This window comes from Leuresthes tenuis, unplaced genomic scaffold (assembly GCF_036924035.1).
Source record: "Leuresthes tenuis unplaced genomic scaffold, fLeuTen1.0.hap1 SCAF_11, whole genome shotgun sequence".
Classification (NCBI taxonomy): Eukaryota; Metazoa; Chordata; class Actinopteri; order Atheriniformes; family Atherinopsidae; genus Leuresthes; species Leuresthes tenuis.
The window spans coordinates 33,858,933-33,865,564 of NW_027325365.1; positions in this window are offsets into that span (position 1 = coordinate 33,858,933).

Genomic DNA, 6,632 nt, shown 5'->3' on the forward strand with positions numbered 1-6,632 from the left:
GCGGATAAAACAAAGGCGCACTCTTTCAAACAGAGGCTCTATGAAACTTTATCTTTAACTTAAAGGCTCTCCTTTAACGGAGGCGACTGTAACAAGTAAGAACGAAAAATCACACAGGCTATGAAACTTACCGTTCAACAATGAATAAACTAAGGCTATGGCTGTGGAATAAATTACCAAACAAGATGCACTGCAGGAGAGTCGCTCGCTGCAGGCTCGTGGAATCTGTGGAGACGAGACAAGACAAGGTGGCTGGTAATGACGCTCAAAAGAGACAACATACTGGCACAAGACAAGGGAAACGCAGACTATTTGAACACATGACAGACCAAGGGGAACAGGTGGAAACACTTGGGAATCAGGGAAGACAAGGAGACGCATGACATGGGAGGAAGAACAAGTTACCTGAAACGACAGGACAAGGTTAGTGCTTTTTTCAAAATAAAACAGGAAATGACGAGACAAGACATGGAACAGAGAATAAACCGTGACAAGCACAAGAAAAAGCCTTGTGTGACTAACTGAAATGTACTGCTACCGATAAGTATGGAGCTTTCTTGTCAATAACGGAGTCAGAGTTGCAGGCTAACCTTCTTTGCTGCGAGTGCTGTGTTTGTGTGTTTGTTTTTGTTTAGCCATGATGTGACTGAACTGTTTGAAGCATGGCCGTTGATTGCTCTTGATCCTCATTGGATGAATTGACAGTGAAGCGAAAGAAGAAAAAAAATGTATAGCGTTGATACAAAATAAAAGTCAAAATGATGAGATAAGAAGACATACATATAATATAAAAATATAATGAAAATATACATATAAAAAAGAGAGTTAATCATTGTTTTTTTTATTATGATACACTTGCACAATAAATTCTAATACACACAAAGGAAAAATATAGTAGTTTACCTTACTATTTACAGTAATATACTACCTATTGTGATTTTCTTTACAGTAACCCTTTGTCTACTGTGACTTTCACAGTAATACTTAAACTACTGTGATTTTATCAAGTGGACAAGGCTTTATTGTAGAATTTACAGCATTCTACTGTAAAACTCATACACAGTAATGTTACTGTGTATACCACAGTAAATAACTAGATTTCACAGCCATTTGTTACAGTGTGTGTTTTCTATAAATGTCATTTTCAGTCTTGTGTTGCTTAGATCACGTTTCCATCGCATGCACATAGAGATGCCTTTAGATGAAGTGAATGAATGATTGTATTAACGACCAACCATAAATACTTCAGTTCAACTCTTAAAGACTTTGAATCAATTCTTCTCACAAAGGAAAAAATAGTGTTTGTGTTATTCATGAAGAACAGCATGATATTACAGTTTTAATTCAGATAAAATCAGCTGATGTGAGAATTCTACTTACCTGAACCATTGTATCAACCTTTTTTTTTCTTGGCATCTTGACCTGTAACAATTCTGTTCTTGACGGTTTAGTTTTGTCATCCCTGTTGTCACTATAATCACATTGTTTTTTGGCAATTAGCTTTCCACTGTGGCTTTTTATTTTAAATGTAACTGTTACCTCTCGAGAGAAAGTTGGCTTATTTTTGTGACAGCTGGACATAGACAAAGGTTGATAAACTACCTTATGCAGAAGCATGCGTTGTCACGTTTATCATCAACCTGGAGCTGAAAGAAGGAGCAGAAAGGCCTATGTCATCCTACGTTAGCACAGTGTGGTTCAAAAGTTCTGCTGCAGACAATAACTGAGGCAGAAATCAATTCAGCAGAAAATATACCATTTCCAGAGTAGAACCCCCTCAGTCTGGTGTGTATTTGGTCCCATACAATGCAGGAGTCATCCGGAGTTCTGACCACCTGTTCCACCGCCACATCACAGTAAGAAATATGTCTCCTCCTGAGTTGATGCCACCTTGAAAGTGCTCCTTATTAGGTTGACCTAAAAATTTAAATGGTAAATGAACTATACTTAGTGCTTTTCTAGTCTAGTCAACCGTTCAAAGCACTTTCACACTATAAGTCAAATTCAGCCATTCACACACAACACATCTTTGTCTATAATGTGAGTTATTTTATCTACCACACACATTCACACACTAATGATGATCGGAAGGCAACGTGGGGTGCAGTGTCTTGTCCAAGGATACTTTGACATATAGTCCAGGTAATCTGGAAGTTGAACCACTAACCTTCTGATTGCATTGACCACTCTTTGATTGCCTCGTCTTCCTCAGATACAGCCACCCTATGATAATGGTGTAATTTTGTCTGCTATTTATAAAGTTAAAAGGGGCTACAACTTATTCTTCAATCTGACTACATAACCATGAATTTAGTCTCCTTCATGATATCACATCTATACTTTTCCTCAAAACATTTGTTCATGCTTGTAAATATTTCCTTGCTTATCGTACAACACACTTTTGTAAATAGTTTATCTATAACACAAAAAAGCACACACACCCTACATTGAATCACTTTAGTGTATCTAGCTATTAGTTTTATACAGTGGCAGCGCCAGAGTATTTTTTCTGGTTCAACGACAGTGGGGCTAACCCATACAGTGTCACGTCACGTTTTGAGTTCTGTTTTGTTTTGTCTTGTTTTCAGGTTTTAGGTTCTGGTAATTTTTTCCCGTCACGTTAGGTTCACTCATATCACCTGTCTCAGTTCACAGTTGCACTCCATCACCTATCACCTCTCCACAGTATTTAGTTTCCAGGTTCCCTCATCTCATGGCAGAATCCTCACCTCTCAATCCATGGTTCAAGTCACGTTTGTTCACACAGTCTTGTCAGGTCAGGTTTTTGCCTCTTAGTTTCCATAGTCTTAGTCTCGTCTTGTTTCATAGTCTTGTCTTGTTTTGTTTTTCACAGTTCAGATATTTGGTATCAGCGCGGGCTTTTTGTTCTTCGTCTTAGTTTTTGTTGAAACACTGCATCTGGGTCCTCCCTGACATACAGCGGTGGGGCTCACCCATACAGCGGTGGGGCTCAAATCAATGCCATGATTTCAATGTGAATATATATTCAATAAAACACCCTCCCACAGCTATAAAAAACACACACACACAGAGAGAGACAGTATAATCAATAGTTAACTTGTCCTAAAGCCACATATAGTCTACCACACAACAGCCAAGAGTCAAAACACAGCCCTGACCAATTAAGTATGCTAATTAGGCAACAAGACCGCAGCAAGGAAGGGCATGAAACAGGCAACACGCAATAAAAAAATCATCAAAGTTTCCAAAAACAATAAAAACAATATTAAAACTCACCTGGTTAAGATTTTCAAATGACTACAATTCGCCAGGTTTTGTGACAAGCATGCACTCAAAGCGCGCTCACATGAGTGACGTACGTCATGTGAGTGACAGTTGTCATCACAGCTGCCTGACGTGGAGGCGCTGTTGTACTCCGCACTTCTCTTGGTCTTATGGTAGGGCTAACGGTAGGGCTAACAGAATTCTTGGTGGGACTATAGCCCACCAAGCCCTACCCTGGCACCGCCTATGGTTTTATATTACTTTATATTACTGTCACATTGGTTGCTTTCTCTTTACAGTAATCCAGCTTCCTTGTGACTTCATCAATAAAATTCTCTGAATAACTTTCTACTCTAAAAATATTGCATGTTTACTTATTAAACAATGTTACCTGTAGTTGGGGCACTTACCTGATTTACAAACCTGTAAAGAGTAATAAAAAGGTGAGGAGTGTTGTTCAGCACATTTTTTATTTGATTATAATATTCTCTTTTTTCATTTTGTATTGCAGTTTTACAACTGATAAAATATCTCACTAAATCACACTCAACCCGGAGACCAGCCTACTGAGTCTTTTGGTTTGCTATCTGTCTCACAATACAAGTGACATATCTGCCAGGACAGAATAAAGATGCTTTGGTAAAACAACAGCATTTGATGGCAGACACTGTTCAGATAGGAAGCGGCCCATTAAAGAGTAATTGACAGTATATTTTTTCACCTTATATGTCTAATTCTAATGAGAGAAATTAATGTGAGCCAAGATGTTAACTGATTCTCTGGGCTCATTATCTCTGTATGAAATAATAGAAACGTGTTACACAGGCCCCATATCTTCCCAATAATAACACACAACTTTAAAAACTATGGTTGTTTTCACTTTTACAACATGACCAGATAAAAAATTTACTCAGATCTTTGTTTTTTACTTGACTACCAAGTGCTACTATCTGTCCATTCCTAGTAGTTTAGGCACTGATTTTTTATTTTTAGCTTGGTGGCTAGACTATGTATTTTCCATAATTTTTAGCAACCTCACTTTTGGATCTCATTTCTCTCACTTTCTTGAAAAGCTAACATACTTACCACCTACTTTATGAGCACCTAGCTTTATGAGGTTATAGAATCTGGTGCATCCCAGTGTGCTGTGTCTAGTTGTGTAAAGTGTTCTTATACACATATAAAACCAAAACAAGTTCACAGATAAGACAAATCCAAAGGCTTTTCTTAGAATTTCCCCATTTTTGGCCATGCGTCATCAGGTGTGCTGCTGGTAGTGTATTAACACTCATGTCTGTCCAACAGAAGCCTGTCCCTATTTCTGAAACCACAGGGGAGAGCTCGCAGCCAATCCAGGCTAAATGCTTCTGACAGTGCAGGTGCCCCAGGTCAATTAAGTCTCTCCCAAGATATACAGACACACACAAAGGTGCACATGTTCACAAACACACATAATGAAGAGCTGTCTTGCCTCAGGCCTCTCTCTGCTATGTCAGACTTGGGATTCACATCTCTCCACTCACTGTGTGTGTGTAATCGATGCGCTCAGGGAAAACTTATTAGCCCCTTCCATACCTTCATCCTTCCTCATCATACTCAAGTTACCCTCACAGACTCCTCATTTGAACCAGAGCTCTCCTTCGTTCTCCTGTCTTATTCAGAATGTGCAACTAAATTAGTTTGCAGTAGAGGCAGCAATGTCAAAATCCCCTTTTCTTTCCACCGTTTCCTCCTCTTCAGGTGGAAGGAGGCCATGGTTGAGATAATGTGACTGGAAACTTTTCATGGATGTTGTTTTTCTTGATTCAAATAATGTTTTACTTTTCAAATAATAAAATAAACCACCAGTACAAATGTATGTTCTCTTCACTTTTTCAACATTTTCTGTTTACTAAATTATTTTTCCACTGCTAGTTCTAGTCAACTATAATAACCCAAGTGCACATAAATGAAATTTGCAGTTTTTGCAGGTATGATCCGTATCTTTTCAGGAGGGTCCATCCGGTGAATGTGTGGATCCTCTATGCACTTTGGATTACAACACTGTTCCCTAAATTGAAGGACTCGGATTCCAAGAATGGCTATGCAAGTATAAACAGTAATGCATCCCCGTACATTTTGTCTGTATGTAACATCTATTGCAAGTTTGCCAGTCCTGGGTGAGGAATCCCTCCTCTGTTGCTCACCCTGATGTCAGGGCCTCAGGACGCAGGACACGAATGCAGGGTCGGTTTCAAGGCAAAAGTGTTTATTGATATAAACAGCAGGTTGAGGATCTCCACACAGAGCAAAGCAAAAGGGCTGTGAAACTCCTGAAGCTCTCTCCTAAATAACTATGGCTGAGGAGAGTGCAGCTATGAAAAATATCAAAAACAAAAAAAACTCTCAACTCGAGGAAAACAGAAAGGCTATGAAAGATAACAAATAAACTCTCACGCTCTCGTACTGAAACACAAGATGCTTTCCCAATAACGGGGCAAAAATACTCAAGAACAAAATTCTCCACGAAGGGAGGTACTATAAAACTTAACTATAAGTTCACCTTTAACGGCGGTGCAAAGATCTCTGAAACAAAACACAAAATCGCTCCACTAGTGGAGGAACTATGAAACAATCAACAACCGAAACGCAACGCTCCTGTAACGGAGGTGTCTATAAAAGAATTAACAAGAACCGAAAACCATTCCTTAATGGAGGAAACAAGAACAGGCTATGGAACTTACCGTGGTTAAACTAGAACTAAGGATAACATTACAAACAAAGGATGCGCTCTGCAGGAGGATCACAACACTTCAGGCTCAAGGATTCAAGGTGAGAGATACTATGGACCAAGGACACTAGAGTGAGGTTCATGACAGAAAACAACACACTGGCACCAGACAAGGGAGACGCAGACTATTTGAACACATGAGGAGCCACGGAAACAGGTGAAAACACTTTGGGAATCAGGGAAGACAATGAGATGCTTGACACAAGAGGAAGCGCAAGATACCTGAAACGAGAGGGAAGTTAGTGTTTCAAAATAAAACAGGAAATGACGAGACAAGACATGAATCAAATCATAGATCGTGACACCTGAGGTTTCTCCAATTTTTTCCCTGTTAAAGGGTTTTCCTGGTGTTTTTCCTCAGTTGATGTGAGTTGATGTGTTTTTCTTTATCAACAGGAACATATCTATGATCACCAGAGTGGTTCCGGCTACCTAGTGTGGAAGCTGAGAACTGTTCAGTGGAACTCTGTAAGAAATCCAGGACCACTTTCGAAGAGGCCCCCAAGACTCCACACAGTATCCATTCAGATGAGAAGCAAATGACTGGTGATGAATGCAGGGAAGCCATATCGGTGATGAAACACTCAAGTGATAAAAATAAGATGAAGGTAGCATT